The sequence below is a fragment of the Macrotis lagotis genome, chromosome 2 (genome assembly GCF_037893015.1).
Source record: "Macrotis lagotis isolate mMagLag1 chromosome 2, bilby.v1.9.chrom.fasta, whole genome shotgun sequence".
In the NCBI taxonomy this organism is placed as follows: Eukaryota; Metazoa; Chordata; class Mammalia; order Peramelemorphia; family Peramelidae; genus Macrotis; species Macrotis lagotis.
The window spans coordinates 261,971,115-261,992,068 of NC_133659.1; the positions used below are offsets into that span (position 1 = coordinate 261,971,115).

The following is a 20,954-nucleotide window of genomic DNA, read 5'->3' on the forward strand; positions in this document are numbered from 1 at the left end:
AGGTTAATACTGGCATTCAATTATATTCTTTGTGAACAACCATTATTAAATGGTGAATGAGCTTTCTGTCTTGCCCACAATCCACTAGGACATTCATCTTCTTTTAGCTTCTGAATCAGAATGTAAACCTGTTCCATACCCCCTGTTTCAAAGATGAGGGAACAAATATAGAGAAACAAAAACACCAATTTTCTTATACCTATTGGTGCTAGAGTTAGAATAAACAGATTAAGGCTTTCCATTATAAAATATTGCTTATTTTGGCACTGTAAAGAGTAAACAAGGCCTTAGGGCATAGAACATGGAATAATTTGAACTTCCTACCCAAAGATTCGATCTTCCTAGAACATTACCTGGTAAAACTGGATAAAAAGTCTCCAGAAATGTGAGTGTTTTTTTGACCTAACATAACAGCCTTGATTAAGGACTTTAAGGATAACAAAACTCTTTACCTTCAGTCTCATTTGATCCTCATAAAAATACATGGGAGGAAGGTATAGACTAGAACACTGATGCAATCAGAGGGCAAATGACTTACCCAAGGTTACATAGCTAGCAAGCAAATGAAGTAATAATTGAACTCAACCTTTCCTGTTTCCAGTGATCTATCCACTGGACATCTACATGTAGATGGGTTCTTTGATGAGCTGGGCTTCATGACAATGTCTGGCTCTAATAGCTGTGGTTGCAATTTTATATGGAGCTGGGAGATACGTAGAATTGGAGTACAGTTAGTGTATGTGGGAAAAGAGAAGAAATTCCTGGAATGAGTAATCCCCACCCCACCAAGAATATGCAAGGTCTTTTATGTGAAAGGAACAAAGCTTAGGGAGCATTGAGGAGCTTTCCTAAAAGGTCAGGGTTGTGGCACAGCTGAGAACCCTGCATTCAAACCTGATACTTAATCTTTAATTGTATTTTTAAAAGATTTATATTTTATTTTCATTATGAAATAATTAATTTTCATTTATGAAATGATTTCCATAACAATGTATTATAAAAAAGATTACTGCACAAACATCTGCCAATCTATCATTCTACAATGTCCTATTTTTAAAAATGTACAATAAAGCTGAATGTAAAATACTTTTTCTTTTTCTTTTTTCTCTCTCTCCACCCAAGATATGGCTATTATTAGATACAAAGGGATATATATACATATATATATATATATATATATGTATATGTATGTATGTATATATGTGTATGTGTGCATATATAGGTATATACTTCCTAGTTCTACTCCTACAATTTACATCAATTGTGCACAGAGATGATTGTACCATTGATTTAGGTATATTCTTATTATATACAGTAAATATACACATATACATATATGTGTGTATATATGTGTATATATATGTGTGTATGTGTATGTTTGTGAGTGTGTGTGTATGTGTGAAAATTTATTCTCTAACTACTTCCATTTATCAATTCATTCTCTGGAATATTTACCCTAGTCTGGCTTTAATTGGAATTCATCCAAGTCAGGGTCAGAGAGAGGAACAAAGGGAATTTCGACAGTCAACTTTCTGGACAGTTTTTTCTGGATCCCCATGTGGACAGTCCTACCACTCATATCAAATGAGTAGGAGTCCTCTGCCCTCCAGTGTCCTTGGGTCTGGCCCCCTCAGATCAGTCCTCCACCTTGGGTTAGTTTTGGACAAATTCATAATTGGACACCTGGTGAAAAGTAAGACAGCACTGCTGGCCATGACCAACCTCTTAAAATATTAGACACCTATGTCTCACCAACCCTTGTTGATTAACCAAATGGTTTTAGGCTTTAAGCTTTAGGCAGAGGGATTTGCATAAACCTTGCAGAGGAGGGAGGATACACACCTCTTTAAACTTCCTTTGTTCTTTGGCATCTTTATAAAGTCTGTGGCAGAGAAGTGGCCAAGAGGTGGTTCTGTCAACACTTCCCTCTTCTCCTCAAGCAACCTCTCCATATTGTATCAGCAAGATGAGGGTCCCAGTGCTTCTCCTCTTGACTACTCTGGCTGGAGTTCTCATGGGAGCTGGTGAGTATGGTCCCATTCCCCAGTATCTCTCTCAGCAAAGGTCTATGATCCTGAAGAGGATTTAAAGTCAAATTTTACCAACTGCCATGTAAATTATCCTGCGGTCACATTAGCCTTTTCTAAGACCAGATACCCAATCACAGAAAATAAGACCTAAAAGTTTTTCAGTCATTTTTCAGTCACATCTGACTTTTTGTGACTTCATTGCTATTCTTGGTATAGATTCTATTATAATTTGTCATTTCTTTTCTCACCTTTTTATAACAGATGAGAAAACTGAAGCAAATAGAGTAATATGATTTACCCAGGCTCACATAGATAGACATATCTGAGATCAGATTTGAACTACAAAATATCAGTCTTCCTGACTTCCCAACTGCTTATTCATTGGGGCACCTAGCTGCCTAAAGAACTCGATGAGGCCTTACTATACCTGCTAGATTAGGAGTCATCAATCTCAAAGGAAAAGCATCATTTTAGAGAAAAATCATAGAATATAACTTCTTTGAGAGCTGTATTATATTTCAAGGCATAATATATATTTTACTTTTATGAATATAATTTATTTAAATCTAATTATAATTAACTATATTATATACTAAAAGACATATTTCAGGAGTTGCCAGAGAGATTTTTACATCATCACCTTCTCTGCTGGGTTATTCATTTTATGAGTTTATATATGACTGTTAGAAAACTAAACTTGATAATTCCTTGTGTTCTGAATGTTCTTGGTATGATATTACAATATATATTCTCCTACAAGTATATTAGAATAAAGAGTCTATTAGATAAGTTACTTGTGTTTTTGAAAGAGATACATAACCAGGTCTTAAAAGGAAGAAATATTTGAAATGAAGGGCATCAAGAGGACAGAAATGTTGAATGAGCACAAGTGAGGCAAAGATTTGAGAGGAAACCCCCCCTCACTTCAGCAAAGCTCTCTCCTTGGTGGGGGGTAGGGGGACAGGGAGGGGGTAGCGAGGGAGGAGACTATAAAACTCTAGATGACAGAACACTCCTGTCTCTAATTAGATAACAATGAATCCAGGAGGATCAGAGCAAGTAAACCCAGACAAATCACTTATCCTCTTAAAGAGCAAGGCAACGTTTTAAGTTGCCCCTTGTTGCCCTACAAAAGTACTGATCTGCATTGATTGTTGTTCCTAAATATTGACATTTTGTGGCAAATCTACCTTGATTAAGTCTACTAGAGACCCTCATTTCCAACACTATGTGCTTACATCATATCTCTCTGTCAAATTTTAGTAAGTTTCATGATATTTATTATTTAAAATTTATTTGATTTCATATTTATATTATTATTATATGTGTTGGGGTGATCTGTGATCAATGATCATTGATATTAATATTTTAATTCCTTTGGGTAGCCAGAAAAATCACCATATAAGAAGAAGATCTTAATAAATCTTGCATGACCTCTGACTGCTCTAGCAACTGGCTGTTCTACATCTTTCTCCTTCTCAAGCATCCCTATTCTCTGAAACCACATATTATTAAAATTACCACTTAGAAGCCCTACAATGGCCTCTAATTGTTCAAGGGAAAGAAGAGTTGATCTCTGTGACAAACTTCTTGCTAAAAGTCTTCAGTAACCACTCTCCTGATTAGTCAGCAGCCATCATTATGGAGATAAGATCCTTCACAGGTAAAAATGATTTCAATTTGTTTAAGAGTCTTATCATAGTTAACATTTTTACCATTTAAGAGTTTTTAGATGGGACGCCTAGGTGCCCATACTTGTAGTCAGGAAGAGTTATCCTAGCCATAAGACCCTAGGCAAAGCACTTGATCTTTTTGGCCTCACTTTGCTCATCTGTAAAATGGAATAGTATAGAAAATGGCAAACCACTATAGTATTTTGTGAAGAAAACACCAAATGGGCTCAAAAAGTGTCAGATATGACTGAAAGATGGTTGGACAACAAAATTGTTAATTAAGATATATATTGGTTTTCTTTGTACTTAGTACTTTTACACAATTATTATTAATAAAATATAATAAATATAATAAATAAATATAAGATATGATATGATGTGATGTGACATGATTGATATGATATGATAATGTAATATAATGTAATGTAATAAAATATAATATAATGTAATATAATATAATATAATATAATATAATATAATATAACATAAATAATATAATATAATTAATATAATATGATTAGTATAATATAATTAATACAGTACAATACTATACAATATGATATGATATGATATGATATGATATGATATGATATGATATGATATGGTATGGTATGATATGGTATGGTATGATATGCACAATGTATACAGTATAATGTAAACATTATGCACTGGGGAGTAAAAAAGTTCAACTGAGTCAATTTATTATGATAATCAGAATGTTTGGGTGGTCTGCAACTGAACCCACAAAATCTCTTTGGCATATTTGAACACCCCTTTCCTACAAAACAAATGCCTTTCCTTAAATGGACAGGCTGCAGCTCTGTCCAACCAGTTCCCTCTCCTATTGTAAAAGGACCCCAAAACACAAGTCCTATCAAGAGACTCTTTATTACACTTTACAGTCTGGTCTATGCCCAAGTACCTTCATCCCCCTCCTCAAAGTGGAAAGGTTTGATAACACTAAAGATTAAAATTTCAATGTGTGGTTAAACCTGATTCTACTTTACCAGGTCTAGAGAAAAAGGCCTCAGAAGAGAAAACCAATCCAAGATTTGGTGCAGAAATAGCCTCACAGACAATTACTGTCTCTCCAAAGACAACTTCAACTGTCCGATCATCAAGAAAACTGAAGATTGTACAGATCCATTTATTTCTGTCCCAAGCCAATGATTTGTTGACTTCTAGTAAGGGACTATACACATTCATGCATGGTTTCTAAGGGTAGGGCAGGGGAGCAATAATAGATCAGTTCCTCCTAATACTTTGCTCATTTATGTCAAGGATCTGAGTTGGGAGAGAAAACACTCCAGGAAAACAATTTTCAAATTCCAAAGGTAATAATTGAGAGATAATATGGAAGTCATTTATTTCTCTGAAGCTCAGTTTCCTTATCTTAAAAAATAGATTGGGGAGATCTAATGGTCATTTTCATAAAAGGGTTGGCACACCTTAAAGAAATGGTGCTTCAGTAGACCTTCATGAATGCAGGGTAATGGGGAAAAATGTTTGGGAGATTCTCTCATGCATGAATTGGCAGCTTTAGTAACAGAGCAGAAATTAATTCTCAGATCCAGTAGATGTTAGACACATTGGGCCAATATTTTACCAATATTGGAGAGAGTGGGTCAAAAATATTTCCAATACAGGAGTGTCTTTATCCAAAGTTAGGCCCCAAAATAAACATTTTCAAGATTCCCTTCCCAGGCCTCATTTACATTCCCTAAGATCCATTCTTGAAACTTAAGCAAAAAGGTATGAACTTATTTTGGAGAGTGAGTCTAGTGAAGTCTTTACTTTTTTTGAATAATGCATAACATTGAGCTTTCAGACATTCACAGCATTAATTACACAGGTTTTATGGTATTAGGCACAAGACATACAATGAAAACAAAACCAAACAACAAAACCACACTCCCTTAAGAAGCTTATATTTTAAATGCAACAAGCAACATATAAATAACATCTAGATAAAGAAACGTTATAGACTAAATGTCTATGAAAGTAATATGAAAAGTAGGAGGACCTATGGTGACCAGAAAAGCCCTCTGGCAGAGGTGAGATTGTAATTGATCCAGAAGGAAGCTAGGGAAGAGGCAGAGTCTTTAAGTCTTGGAGGGGACCAGTGCAAAGGCAGAGAGAGAGAGAGAGAGAGAGAGAGAGAGAGAGAGAGAGAGAGAGAGATGGGAGGGAAAAGAGCATGGGGAGGAGCTACAAGAGGACCAGGTCCCTTCAAGTTCTATAATGATTCTGTGAATCCATTTCCTTTCTGCAGTTTAAGCTGCATAGAAGGAGAACATGTGCCCCATTCCTTAGCATGTCTGATCTGGATCATTCTGGCAGCAGCCCTAAGCCTCTATCCCATATATTTGGTCTTTGTGTGGTTCAGAAGGAGGGTGGGTTCAGGGAAATGGAAAGTCTGGGTGGACTTGGGTCGTCCTAGAGCCTCTTCAGGTTCACAACAAAGCCATGCTCTCATTCCAGTTATCTTTTTTTCCAGGTATTTTTGATTTGGATGAAGAATTGGAAAATGGTATTCTTGGCTGAGAGACAAGACAATATGAAACTGTAGGAACCAATTCTTAAAAAGGATTTTTAAAAGGAAATCAATAAATTTACATTTGCATCAATCTAAATCATTTAACCAAAGCATCAAAACTTCTGTTTGCCTTTTCTGAACAAATCTCTTGGAGAGAGGATTTGAACAGAGGGTAAAGTGAGAATTTCCTGATATCTAGGGAGGGTAATTTCAAGAGAAATCCCTGTCCTTTCTCAAGCTATTCAAATGCTGCCTAGAACCTCAGTGACCAGCTCTTGCACATCCACACAAAGTACATATATAATAGATAGAAGCCCTCCAAAATGTGAAGGAATATTCCTATGGGCTTCCACATATTTTCAAGTAAACAAAAATATTTCTCATTTAGATCAAGTCTTGACAGATTCCCCAAAATTTCAAATCCAAAGTTTGCTTTGGGTGGAAACAATCATGGAGGTGTCTGTGTGTGTGTGTGTGTGTGTGTGTGTGTGTGTGTGTGTGTGTGATAGAGAGAGACACAAGAGACAAAGAAAGACAGAGACAGAGAGAGAGGGACAGCAAGAGGGAGAGAGGAAGAGAGAGAGAGACAGAGAGACAGAGAGACAAAGAGAGAGAGAGAGATCAAGAACAAGAATGAGAAGAGTGAAGAGTATGATTTTGAGAAAGTCTTGCAACTGCAAGTAGACCCTGAGTAATTTAATTCATTTAGATATAACATGGATGAACCATCCCTCACTGTCTAAATACCAGATATGTTACATTTTACCCCTCTCATCCCCCCGCACACACACAGAGTTGAGTCCAGTATCATTAAGAGGGTAAACAGATATTTAGGCTCTTTGAAAATGCTTCCAACCATCTGGGATTTGGTGTTACAAGTACCATATTTCCCCATGTAATAAGACAAACCTTAATTTGGGGGTCCAAAATTTAAAAGAAATGTATTACATAGATTTATTGAACTCAATTTATTCATCATAAAATTTATGTCTAAACTCCCATCCGTTAACTTGTCCTCGTCTGGGTTTGATGATGAATCACTGTCTTAGGAGAGGCTCTGATGCTCTCCTTCCTGTGCTCTGGCCTGTGGTTGATCACAAGCACTCCCTGGGCAGGTGTGGTGCATGGACACATGCTTAGTCCATTACCTTTCATGAACCTGAAGCACCAATTTTGTCCTCCTTTGAAATCAATCACTTCCTTTTCATCAGCAATTCTTCTTGCCTCATACTGAACCATCTTTGTGGATACAGGAATTCCAATCTTCCTTTGCTCTTCCATCCATACCTTCAATTCCATCTCTAAATCAGGCCATTTATCTGCTTTGCCTCTCATGCCCTTCTTCTGCCATGGCATATTCAGTGGGGTTTCTTCTTCCCGTAGCCAACCTCAGATTACTTTCTCAGCTAGGAGAGGACCAAACTGAAGTTCAGCAGTCTGATTTCCATTCACTTTTGGAAATTGAATCAATTTGAACTTGAATTCTGCACTGTACAAAATATTTTCTGGGCCATTTCTGAGAAGAATGTGGCAAAACATAACCTAATAAACCAGTAACAAATGCAAACCTATGAGCTCAAAGACAAGCATGTAAAACCTGGAAGTGCAAGGAAAAAAAGTCTGCAACCATTGTATAAGATGCACCCAGTGTTTAGACCCCAAATTTTGTGATAGAGTGTATCTTATACATGGGGAAATACAGTATACGGGGGAAATCCTTTGAGCTCCAGTTTCATTTAGCCATTAACCATTAAATTAGCTTCTATAAAAGAATATTTGCACCAAGAACCATAATCAAATATTCAAATAATTGAATATGTGAACTTGATCACACACACACACACACACACACACACACACACACACACACACACAAAACCTTCCACTTTGTATCACTTCAGACTTAATGAAAGGAAGGGGATTACATACACAGCTTAATTCCATTCCTATAGAGACCCTGCCCAAAATTCAAATCCCACACACTCTCTGACTTTTCTTGGATTCCCTGCTGAACTGACTGAGTTCAACAATTCATCTAGAATTCTAGGATCTAGCCTTTAAGATTACCATGTCTGAAATCCCCATGTTCAGTGGGGAATATCTCCAAAGAACACATGCAATCACTGTCATTCTAATTTTCAAAGACAAGGTAAAAGAAGGAGAGTAGGAAATGAAAGTCCTTTCCCTCCTACAGTTCAGTTCATGACATATATGCTCTAGGTAAACTGTGATCTTCAGAGAGGACTTCCAGCCAAGATGCCGGAGAGAAGACAGGCACAGTTCTAAAATTTCCTTTTCTTTTCCCCAATAAATGATATGAAATAAACTTCTTAACAGAAATCTGAATCAAAAACCCAGAAAGAAAAGACAGGAGAAAGAACATCTATCTCAGGATTGGTATTCCACAATCTTGGGCCAATGGAGAAGACTTCAGGCAAGGTGAAAGACACTCCAGAGTAAGTAACCAGTACTCCCTACTGGCCAGCTGGAAAAATTACACTCAATGAGTAAAACCTCTAGGGATCCCAAAACCAAACCTCTTTGAACCAACCTCTCCCCAACTCAAGGTCCTAAAAATATGAAGACAGGTCAGTGGAAGGATGGCTCCATAGAAAAATTCCTAGAAGGAAAAGAACCTAACTCAGAGAGACCTAGAACCTCTGAGGAGAATGTTACCTGGTCTGCAGCACAGAAAGACTTCCTTCAAGAAATAAGGAAGGAGATTAAAAATCAATTGGAAAATTTGGGATAAGAAACCCAAGAGAAGTTTAACACATTGCAACAAGAAAACAAATCATTGGAAAATACAACTGGACAAATACAAAATGAGGATAACTCTCTCAGATCCTCAAATGGACAAATGTGGAAAGAAAATAATTCTCTCAAACCCTCAATTGGTCAAATGGAATGCTCTTTCAAAAACAGAAATGACCAATTGGAAAAGGAGTAGCAAAAAAGGTAAATGAAGAAAACTCCTCTCTAAAAAAAAAAAAGAATGGAGTCTGCAGAAACTAATGATTTCCTGAAACAGGAGAGCCTGTTAAACAAAACAAAAAAAAAATAGGACCAATAGATGGAAATGCAAAATACCTCATCAGCAAAACCACTGACCTTAAGAATAGATCGAGGAGGGACAACCTGAGTATTATAGGTCTTCCTGAAAACATTGAGGAGAAAAAAAAAGCCTGGACTTAATGTTACAGGATCTAGTGATGGAAAATTGCCCAGATATCATGGAACCAGAGGGTAAAGTAATTATTGAAATAATATATCTATCCCCTATGGAAAAAGATCTTAAAATGCAAACACCAAGGACTGTTGTGGCCAAATTCCAGAACTATCAGATAAAAGAGAAAATCCTGCAAGCAGTCAAAAAGAAAAAATTTAAATAGCAGGGAACAACAGTAAGGTTTAGGCAAGACTTGGCTGCACCAAAATTAAGGGATCAAATGGCCTGGAAGGAGATATTCTGAAGAGCAAGGGAGCTCCGAATGCAAGCAAGAATCCACTATCCTGCAAAGTTGAGCCTTCTATTTCAGGGGAAAAGATGGACATTTAATGAAATGAAAGAATTCCAAAAATTTCTGATGAAAATCCCAGAATTAAATAGGCAATTTGGACATTAAACAGGAGGTTCAAGAGATGCATTAAAAAAGGGGGGGGGTAAAGAAAAAAATTGCTATCCAATAAGATGAAACTGGCTATATCCCAGCATGGGAAAAAGATTCTCAGAACTCTTGAGAATTGTACCTCTAACAGCGAGAATATACCTAGCCAGAAGTGATGGACACTCATGACTTATGCATGAGACTACTATCCAATGGAATGAAACTGGCTATAACCCTACTTGGGAGAAAGACTCTAATGACTTTCAAGAATTATAACTCTGTTAGATAAAATATACTAAGCTAGAAGTGATGGATAATCAGAATTTTCTATGACTCAGATAGAATGATTTAAAAACACTTCTTCCTTAAAGGGGACAGGAAGGAGATGGGAGGAGAAAGGGGATTGAATGGGGTAAATCTCATTACATTAAGAGGTAAAATAGACCTATGGTAATAGAAGGTAATAAGGGAGGAGATTAGAAAAACCTGAATCTTCCTCTCATAAGACTTGGCATAAGTTGACTTACACACATACTCAGTTAACTTAAAAAAAATTGCCTTTTTAGTATTAAAGGATAAAAGTGGAGGGAGGACAGAGACAGTGAGGGGGAGAAAAAAGGCAAACTAACAGAAGGAAGGGAAGGGAAAAGGAAAAAAGGGAAAGGGGAAAGAAAGGAGTGGTGGATATAGGAGGGCAAACACACCAAAGGGGGGTGGTATTCAGAAACAAAATACTGGGGAATACGGATAAAGGGAAGAAAAGGGGGGAAATACAAACAGAGGGAAGATTACATGGAGGGCAATAAAGAGATAGTAATTATAACTTTGAATGTGAATGGGATGAACTCTCCCTTAAAACTTAAGCAAATAGCAGACTAGATTAAAAAACAGAATCCTACAATATGGTGCTTACAAGAAATTCGTTTGAAGCAGAGAGATGCATATAGAGTATAGGTAAAAGGCTGGAGGAAAATAAATTTTGCTTCAGTTGAAGTAAAAAAAATCAAGAGTTAGTAATCCTTATTCTCAGACAAAGCAGCAGCAAAAATAGATAACATTAAAAGAGATAAGGAAGGAAACTATATCCTCCTAAAAGGTACCATAGACAATAAAGTGATTTCAATACTGAATATATAGGCACCCAATGGGATAGCACCCAAATTCTTAGAGGAGAAGCTGAAAGAACTAGAGGAAGACATAAACAACAAAACTCTACTAGTGGGAGACCTCAACCTCCTGCTATCAGATCTAGATAAATCAAATCATGACGTAAAAAAGAAAGAAGTTAAGGAGGTAAATAGATTGTTAGAAAAAACTAGGTATGCTAGACGTATGGAGGAAATAAATGGGGATAGAAAGGAACATACATTTTTCTCTGCAGTACATGGCAAGTATACAAAAATTGACCATGTACTAGGGCATACAACCTAATGATCAAATGCAGAAAGGCAGTAATAGTGAATACATCTTTCTCAGATCACAATGCAATAAAAATCATATGCAATATTGGACCAGGGACCCAGAACTAATTGGAAACTGAATAACCTCATTTTTAAAGAATGAGTGGATCAAGCAACAAATTATGGAAAGAATAATTATTTTATCCTAGATAATGACAATAATGAAGCAACATACCAAAAACCAAGGGATTCACTCAAAGTGGCTGACAGAGGATATATTGTATCTTTAAATGCTTACATGAATAAATTAGAGAAAGAAGAAATCAATGAACTAAGTATGCAACTAAAAAAATTAGAGCAAGAACAAATTGAAAATCCCCAATGAAATAACAAATTGGAAATTCTAAAAATTAAAGGAGAAGTTAATAAAATTGAAAGCAAAAAACCTATTGAATTACTAAATAAAATCAAGAGTTGGTTTTATGAAAAAAAATAGAATTGATAAACTCATCAATTTGATTTAAAAAAAAAGAACAAAGAAGACCAAATTGCTAGTATCAGAAAAGAACAAGGTAAACTCACCACCGATGAGGAAGAAATCATTTTAATAATTCATAATTATTTTGCACAACTCTATTTAAATAAACTTGACAATATAGGTGAAATGGATGAATATTTACAAAAATATAAGGTGCACAGGCTAAATGAGGGGAGATTAAATACCTAAACAAACTTATCTCAGAAAATTATATTCAACCAGTCATCATTGAACTCCCTATTGTCGAGTCCGGAGGAGGGAACCCAGGCCGACATCAATATGATGCATAAGCTGGTTCGTTTATTGATCACAGGATACATAGTTTTATACTCTACATTTACATAACCAATTACATCAGCGTTTTTAGCAAGCATTTTTTTCACATGCATACCTTGTGTATGTCTTAGGTGATTGTTTTGAGAACCAAACAGTGTTATGATAAACAGAGTGAATATTGTTTTGAGAACCAAACAGTGACTTGATAAACAGAGTGCAGAAGGTAATTATCTCAGAATGCACTATCTATCTGAGCCTGGGAATGTACCTCCTTAGCTCAGACATGAAGTTACTCCCTTGTCTAAGCTCTGAAGCACATCTTGCTTGTTAAAGCACATAACTATTTCTGTGTTAACCCTTCATAGCTCTTAGCCTGGAATACATATGACACAACACCCTATGAAAAGATCTCCAGGGCCTGATGGATTCACAAGTGAATTATACCAAATATTTAAGGAGCAATTGTTTCCAATTCTATATAAACTCTTTGGGAAAATAGGGGAAGATGGAACTCTGCCTGCCTAACACTTTTTATGATACCTAAAGAAGGAAGAGTCCCCGCCCATCTCTCCCCACCTAGGAGGGGGCAGGACGGGCAGGAAGGGGCAGCCCCGGCCCTTTAAGGGGCGGGCACTTGGCTGGCTTCCGGCATTGTTGGCAGCTGGAGCCAGAGTCCAGAGGAGTCTGGAGAGACCTGAGCAGGCGAAGCCGGGCCAGGCCGGGGCCTGAGCGTGGGCCGGGGCCGGGGCCTGGGGCGGCTAGGACCATGGGGAAGCTCCAGCTCTTTGAGATGTGCCTCAGCAATAGCCATGTTATCTACAGCCCCGGAGAGCCTCTGTCCAGAACGGTGAGCCTGCGCCTATCTGGGTGACCTGCATAGGATCCTGTGAAGTGTCCAGCAAGGCCAACAATACATCATGGACAGTTAAAGAAGCATAGATCAATAGTACATTATCCCTGGCTGACAAAGGAACTTTGTCTCCAGGAGAACACACCTTCCCCTTCCAGTTCCTATTGTCAACCACAGCACCCACATCCTTTGAGGGCCCCTTTGGGAAGATCGTGCACCTGTTGCGAGCTATTATCGACACCCCTCACTTCTCCAAGGATCACAAATGCAGTCATATCTTCTATATCCTCAGTCCCTTAAACCTCAACAGCCTCCCAGAAATTGAGCAACCCAATGAGGCCACCAAGAAGTTCTCTTACAAGTTGGTGAAGAGTGGGAGCATCATCCGCACTGCAAGCACTGACCTCAGAGGCTATGTTGTAGGTCAGGTGGTCTAGCTCCGTGCTGATATTGACAACCAATCTGGCAAGGACACCAGGCCTGTGGTGGCCAGCCTCCTCCAGAAAGTATCCTACAAGGCCAAGCGCTGGATCTATGATCTTCGGACAATTGCAGACGTTGAAGGCTCAGGCGTGAAGACCTGGAAATGAGCTGAATGGCGGGAGCAGATCTTGGTGCCAGCCTTGCCATAGTCAGTGCTTCCTGGCTGCAGCCTCATCTACATAGACTACTATATTCAGGTCTCACTGAAGGCACCTGAAGCAACAGTGAATTTGCCCCTTTTCATTGGCAACATTGCAGTGAATTGCTCTCCCTTGAGTCCTGGCCTAGCCCTCTCTGGACACCCACCCCCCCAGTGCCTACTGCACCACCTGAGGACTTGGATATGACATCCTCTGGGTCTTGCCCTATGGCCAATGTCTCCCTCCCTACCAAGAGCCACTCGCAGCAGCAGTAAGCATGGCCCTTCAGTTATACACCTGGCCTGAGCTTTCCAGAGACCTGGGCTGAGACTGGCCCTGAAGATGGTTCACCGGGCCCTGGCCGGCCTCCCCTTTGTTTGTCCAAAGGTGCCACTGTTCCCTACTTTGCTGAAGGCCCTGTGGTGCCTATGCCTACATCCAGTGACCTGATCTTGCCTCCTGAGTATATCACATGGGGCTATCCTTATGAGGCACCCCCATCCTATGAACAGAGTTGCAGCAGTGCCAGCTCAGGCTTGAGCAATGGGAACTGACTTGTGGACTCCTCAGACCCTAGTGGGGCTCCTGTGGCTCCTGCCTCAGGCCAAGCTTTCATTGCTATGAAGGGAAGGAGCTACTGGCTGAATCTTTGGCCTTGAGGGAAAGAGGAGGCTCATATCCGCTGGATTATCTGACCTCCGACTTTATATTTCCTTGGAGAGTTCTCTCCCTCCTCCCCTCCCATGCCTAAAACTCTGGCCTCTCTGCCTGTCAGGTTGGGCAGTGTATTCTGACCCTGGGGGAGAGGTCTTGGGGCTCAAGCTGTACTGTGTAGCTCCATTTCCCACATAGGCTACAGGGCCCTGAAATGGCTGATATCTAAACTGGCTCTAGTGCAGGGAGGACTGATTGTTTGTCCAAGGGCAGGGTCTTCCCTTATTCCCAGGATCCAATCAATCAATTATTCTGGGAAAATTTTCACTGGCCCTCCCTCTTGTGCCTTTTCTCCTTCTGGGCTCATGCTGGGGGAGCATTGCTATAGCCCTGGCTTTCTTGGATAGCATGAAGAGGTCTCCTGCCATTCACCTATGGCCAGGATCCATTCCCTGTTCATCCTGAGGCTGGGGCAAGAGACCCCAGGAACTGGTTTTTAACTTCCTGTCCCCAGGTGGGATTATGGGCAGGGTGGAGACAGGTGGGCTTGGTTCCACTGCTCTCCCTGACATCTACTGAATTGCAACCTGTAACCTCCTCCCTTTAACTCACATATAGCTTGGTGCTCATCACTTTCTTTCTTCTGGACTTGGGTTTCCTTTGGGCAACCTGTTCTAGGCATGCTATGGCATGGGTGGTTCTGCATCCATCTTAGTCTGTTTCCTAGTAATGTCTAAGCCTCTTGGCTGACTGGGAGAGTGAGTAGCATCTTGGTGACCTGTTCTGTTCTCTGCCTCCCCCCTACCTCCTCCCAAGCTATCCTGGAAGCCTTTGTCTTCTGTCAGGTTGGTCAGTCTTGGCTCCAGTTTGGCCAGTAACTTTAAAGCTTATGTGCAATATTGAGAGAGAGTGCTTAGATTGGCTCATGTGGCAGACCTGTTCTCAAGCTTAGGGAGGTTTTAAGAGCCATAGGGAATCCTGTCACTTCCTGTTTTTCTTTGGCTCTGTTTTATCTAGACCGCTCCTCCCTCTCCTGTTCAGGTATTTATTGATAAAATATGCCTGCCCTCTTCCCTTCATCCCCACCCCCAGCCTTGGAGGCATGAAAATCTACATGTAAATAAAGTTTTTGTTTTGTAAAAAAAAAGAGTTTAAACAGAGAAAGAAAATTATAGAGTTATGTCCCTGATGAATATAAATGCAAAAATCTTAAATAAATTCTTAGCAAAATGATTACAAGTTATCACTAGGATAATACCTTTTGACCAAGTAGGATTCATCCCAGGAATGCAGGTGTGGTTTAATATTAGGAAAACTGTTAGTCTAATTAATTATATCAACAACAAACCTGTCAGAAATTATATGATTATATCAATAGATGCTGAAAAAGCTTTTGACAAAATCCAGCACCCATTCTTACTAAAAACACTAGAGAGTATAGGAATAAATGGACTGTTCCATAGACTAATAAACAGTATCTATCTGAAATCATCAGCAAGCATTATATTTAATGGGAAGAGGTTAGAGGTATTACCAATAAGATCAGGGGTGAGACATGGATGCCCATTATCACCACTACTATTCAATATCATCTTAGAAATGTTAGCTTCAGCAATTACAGAAGAAAGAGAAATGGAAGGAATTAGAATTAGGAAGGAAGAGACAAAACTCTCACTCTTTGCAGATGACATGATGGTATACCTAGAGAACCCAAAGAAATCAACCAAAAAACTACTGGAAACAATTAACAATTTCAACAAAGTTGCAGGATATAAAATAAATCCTCATAAATCCTCAGCTTTTCTATATATATATATGACTAACAAGTTGCAGCAGGAAGAGAAGAGAAATCCCATTCAAATTTACCTCAGACAGTATAAAATATTGGGGAGTTTATTTGCCAAGGTAGACTCAGAAACATTTTGGAAAAAATTACAAAGCACTTCTCACACAAATGACATCTTATTTATATAAGTGGGCAAACATCAACTGCTCATGGATAGGTCGGGCTAATATAATAAATTATCTTTTTTTGTTGTTTTTTTGCTTTTTTTCTGCAAGGCAATGGGGTTAAGTGGCTTGCCCGAGGCCACACAGTTACATAATTATTAAGTGTCTGAGGCCAGATTTGGACTCAGGTACTCCTGACTTCAGGGCTGATTCTCTATCATTGCACCACCTAGCTATCCTGTGCTAATATAATAAAAATGACAATTCTACCAAAAGTAAAGTACCTGTTTAGTGCCCTGCCAATCAAAATTCCAAACAATTACTTTAATGAGTTAGAAAAAGTTGTAAGTAAATTCATATGGAGAAATAAAAAGTCAAGAATTTCCAAGGATTCAAAGAAAAAAAGTGTAAAAGAAGGTGCCTTAGGCCTGCCTGATCTAAAAGTATGTTATAAAGCATCAGTCATCAAAACTGTGTGTGTTATTGGCTAAGAAATAGAGTGGTGGACCAGTGGATTAGACTAGGTGCAATAGCAGGAAATGATTATAGTAATCTGCTGTTTGATAAACCCATATATTCCAGCTATTGGGATAAAAACTCTCTCTTCAATAAAAATTACTGGGAAACTTGGAAGTTAATATGGAAGAAATCTGGATTAGACCAACACCTCACACCATATACCAAGATAAGATCCAAATGGATACAGGTTTTAGACTTAAAAAATAATACTATAAGCAAACTAGAAGATCTAGGACTAGTTTGCCTGTCAGATCTATGGAAAGGAATGCAGTTTATGACTGAGGAAAAGATGGAGAACATCACTAAAAACAAACTAGATGATTTTGATTACATTGAATTAAAAAGCTTTTGCAAACCAATGTAACCAAGATCAAAAGAAATGTAGTAAAGTGGTAAACAATTTTTACAACTAATGTTTCTGACAAAGGACTCATTTCTAAAATATACAGAGACCTGAGTCAAATTAAAAAAAAAAAAAACAACATTCCCCAGTTGACAATTGGTCAAAGGTTATGCGAAGGCAATTTTACAGATGAGAATATCAAAGCAATCCATATTCATATGAAAAATTGCTCTAAATCATTACTTATTAGAGAAATACAAATTAAAGCTTTTCTGAGGTACCACCTCACAACTCTCAGACTGGCCAATATAACCAGAAAGGACAATGATTATATTTGGCAGGGTTGTGGGAAATCTGGGACACTATTACATTGTTTGTGGAGCTGTGAACTCGTCTAACCTTTATGGAGAGCAATTTGGAACTATGCCCAAAGGGCAACAAAAATGTAAGTATCCTTTCATCCCACAATGCCACTACAGGGTCTATACCCTGAAGAGATGATGAAAAGGGTAAAAACATCTCTTAGCTGCCCTGTTTGTTGTGGCAAAGAATTGGAAATCAAGTAAATGTCCTTTAATTGCGGAATGGCTTAGCAAAGTGTGGTATATGTATGTCATAGAACACTGTTGTTCTATTGCAAACCAGGAGAGATGGGAATTCAGGGAAGCCTGGAAGGATTTGATGCTGAGTGAGATGAGCAGAACTAGAAAAACACTGTACATCCTAACAGCAACATGGGGTTGATGAGCAACCTTGATGAACTTGCTCATTCCATCAGTGCAGCAAGCAGGGACAATTTAGGGCTCTCTGCATTGGAGAATACCATCTGTATCCAGAGAAAGAACTGTGGAGTTTGAACAAAGATCCAGGACTATTAACTTTTATTTAGAAAAAAAAACTGTTATCTTATTTTAGGATATTGCTATCTCTTATAATTTATGTTTCTTCCTTAAGGATATGATTTCTCTCTCATCACATTCAATTTGGATCAATGTATACCATGAAAACAATGTAAAGACTAGCATATTGCCTTCTGTAGGGGTGGGAGGAGCAAAGTAAGATTAGGGGGAAAATTGTAAATCTCAAAATAATTAAAATCTTTAAAATAAAAACAACAACCAAACAAACAAAACCCTCTAATGTTCACCCTCAGGACACAAGATAAATGGAGAGGAAACAGCATGCAGGAAAACTTGAGGCTGTTTCAGTTTGTTCAATTTTAAAGTCAGATTTTTTTCTAGACTCCTAATCAATCAAAAGAAGATATATCTATCCATATTGTAGATGACAATGGGTACCCCAACATCAGAAGATCTGGGCATTCTCATGCAAGTTCAAGTTTCAAAATAGTTCTCTGTGCTCTTTGGTATAGGTTTCATTTGCTTCTCTTAAAAAGAATTTTCAATTGGTTTGACTTGGTAATGTGTATAATCCAGCACAACATGTACAGGCAAGTTTGATTACACATGGAGTATAACATACCTCACAAATATTTGATGGGAACATGTCATTCACAGTTCAATTATTATTTATCCATCATATGAGACAAAGAAAAATGACTATTATACAGTTATCCTTTCTACAGCAACACTTTCCTATAGTTGTTTCAGTATAACATAGGTTGGTTTAAGAAATCAAATGGGAATGTTACATAAGTTTTGTAAAAGTTGTGAATAACACACAAAGGGCAAGATATAACATAAAGCCTATGATCAAATACCTAAACCAAATTTTACAATAATGTATCTCATAAAAGAAAAAGGAAACAGTCAGACTTCTTCCCTGGTACGAAAGAAGGAGCTAAAAATTTACGTGAACTTTCCAGATTCCAGGGAACACTTCTTTGATATCCCACAATGTAGAATGGATAACTGTAATTCAATTGGTTATACAATGAAATAAGAAATGTACTATCAAAGAGAATGTATATCATTAGAATTCTATAGTAATGTGTCTTTCCAAATAGAATTATTATTATTAAATATAAGGGAACAACTTGTCAGATTAGATAAGGGAGGGAAGTATTCCAGAGACTATTGGAATACTTTCCTTTAAGCAATTTAGAATTTTTTACCATTTAGAGAAGCAACAAAGATACTGAAAGGAATCAGCTGCTATAGTTGGTTCATGGGAGAGTCCTCCAAATTTTGGGAGTTGTTCTTCACATTCAAAGAGGAACATGCCAATGGCATGAGAGGAATGTTGTGCAAAAACATTTTTCACAGGAATCTTTTTCGAAAATCAATTCACCCCATGACCTGACTTCATAGGACAAAAAGACTTCTGATGATGTTCTGGATGCTATGAATATACTTGATCCTATGAATCTTGTTTTTTCTTCTGCATCAGTGAGGCACCAGCAATGCTCCAGCAACACTGGGTAAAAAATCAGTATGGTGATTTTTGGTGATCAATTAAAACAAAATGTGTAACTATTCCAAACTGATAAAGGATCAAAGGATATAAATAGGGACTTTTCAGATGAAGCAATTAAATCTAGCTATAAGCATATGAATAATTCTTTAAATCATATTGATACTAGTAATCCAAATAAAACAACTCTGAGGTTCTACCCCATAGCTTTCAGGTTGTCCATTATGACCAAAGAATGAAGATGATCATTGTTGAAGGAGACTTGGGAAAACTGATATACTAATGCATTGTTGATGAAGTTGTGAAGTGACCTAATAATTCTGTAGAATAATTTGGAACTACACCCAAATGACAATCAAACCAGGCATACTGGGACAACTAGGTGGCATAGTTGATAGAGCACTGACCCTGGCCCTGAATTCCCAGGAGGAATTCAGTTCAAATCTGGCCTCAGATACTTAACAATTACCTAGTTGTGTGACCCTGTGCAAGCCACTTTACCCCATTTCCTTCAATAAATAAAATTAAAAACAAAAACAAAAAGCTTTGCATACATTTTGTGCATTACTAGGTAGGTCTGTATCCCAAAGAGACCATAACAAAGGGGAAAAGACATACAAATACGGAAGAATTCATTACAGTCTTTTTTTGTAATAGCAAACAACTGGAAATTGAAGGGAGGATGCCCATTAATTGAGTAATGACTGATGAAATTGTGGGATTATGAAGGACTTTTGATCTATAAGAAATTATGAATGGATGAGCTTCACAAAAGCCCAGAAAGAACTGCATGAACTGAATGATGCTGAATGAAGTGAGCAGAATCAGGAGAACACTGAATACATTAACAAGAATATTGTGTGATGATCAACTATGATAGACTTAATTTTCCTCAGCAGTACAATGATCAAAGACATTTCTAAAGGTCATGTAATAGAAAATATAAACCACAATCAGAAAAAAAGAATTATAGTCTGAATGAAGACCAAAGCATACTATTTTCCAATTTGAAGTTTTTCTGTTTTATTTTCTGCCTCTCATGAATTTTCTCCCTTTATTCTGATTCTTCCTTCACAATTTGACTAATAAGAATATATGTAATATATAGTTATACATGCATAATCTGGAAGGCAGGGAAGGAGAAATATGTGGAACTCAAAATCTTATAAAAATGGATGCTCTAAGCTATTTTTGCATGTAATTGGAAAAGTAAATAAATATTTCTTTATAAAATGTAAAGTCAACCTGTCTCCAGAAGGTCAATAAGGTCTTCAGGTCAACAATCTGTGGACAGTATAGTATAGCTAGCCTGTCTTTTTATAGACCAATTATCAGTAACATCTCTTCCTCTTATCTCTGCAACCAAAATTTCCTCTAAACCCCAAGGGCTTTGGTTTTCTGGAAGCAGGACATGGAAATAATGCTACTGGATCACTAGCTGTCATTGTTTTTAGTCAGAACTACAATGGTATTTGATATTCTTTGAAACTTTCATTCTTGATTGGTGAAAATTTTCTTGCCTAATGTTTTCACTCTGGGCCATCTTATACTAGTCTAAGAATTTCAATTCTAGTGGGCTTG

The 20,954-nt window shown here is 37.8% G+C and overlaps 1 long non-coding RNA gene and 1 pseudogene across 1 annotated transcript; both read left to right on the top strand.

Annotated features, from left to right (window-relative positions):
- Positions 1-1,904: 1,904 nt before the first annotated feature.
- On the top strand, positions 1,905-6,313 carry LOC141511671 (uncharacterized). Its single transcript, XR_012475361.1, has 3 exons — positions 1,905-2,024; positions 3,416-3,693; positions 6,201-6,313. It is a non-coding gene; the product is annotated as an uncharacterized LOC141511671 (long non-coding RNA).
- Positions 6,314-12,812: 6,499 nt separating this feature from the next.
- On the top strand, positions 12,813-14,088 carry LOC141511672 (arrestin domain-containing protein 1-like; annotated as a pseudogene).
- The last annotated feature ends 6,866 nt before the right edge of the window (positions 14,089-20,954 follow it).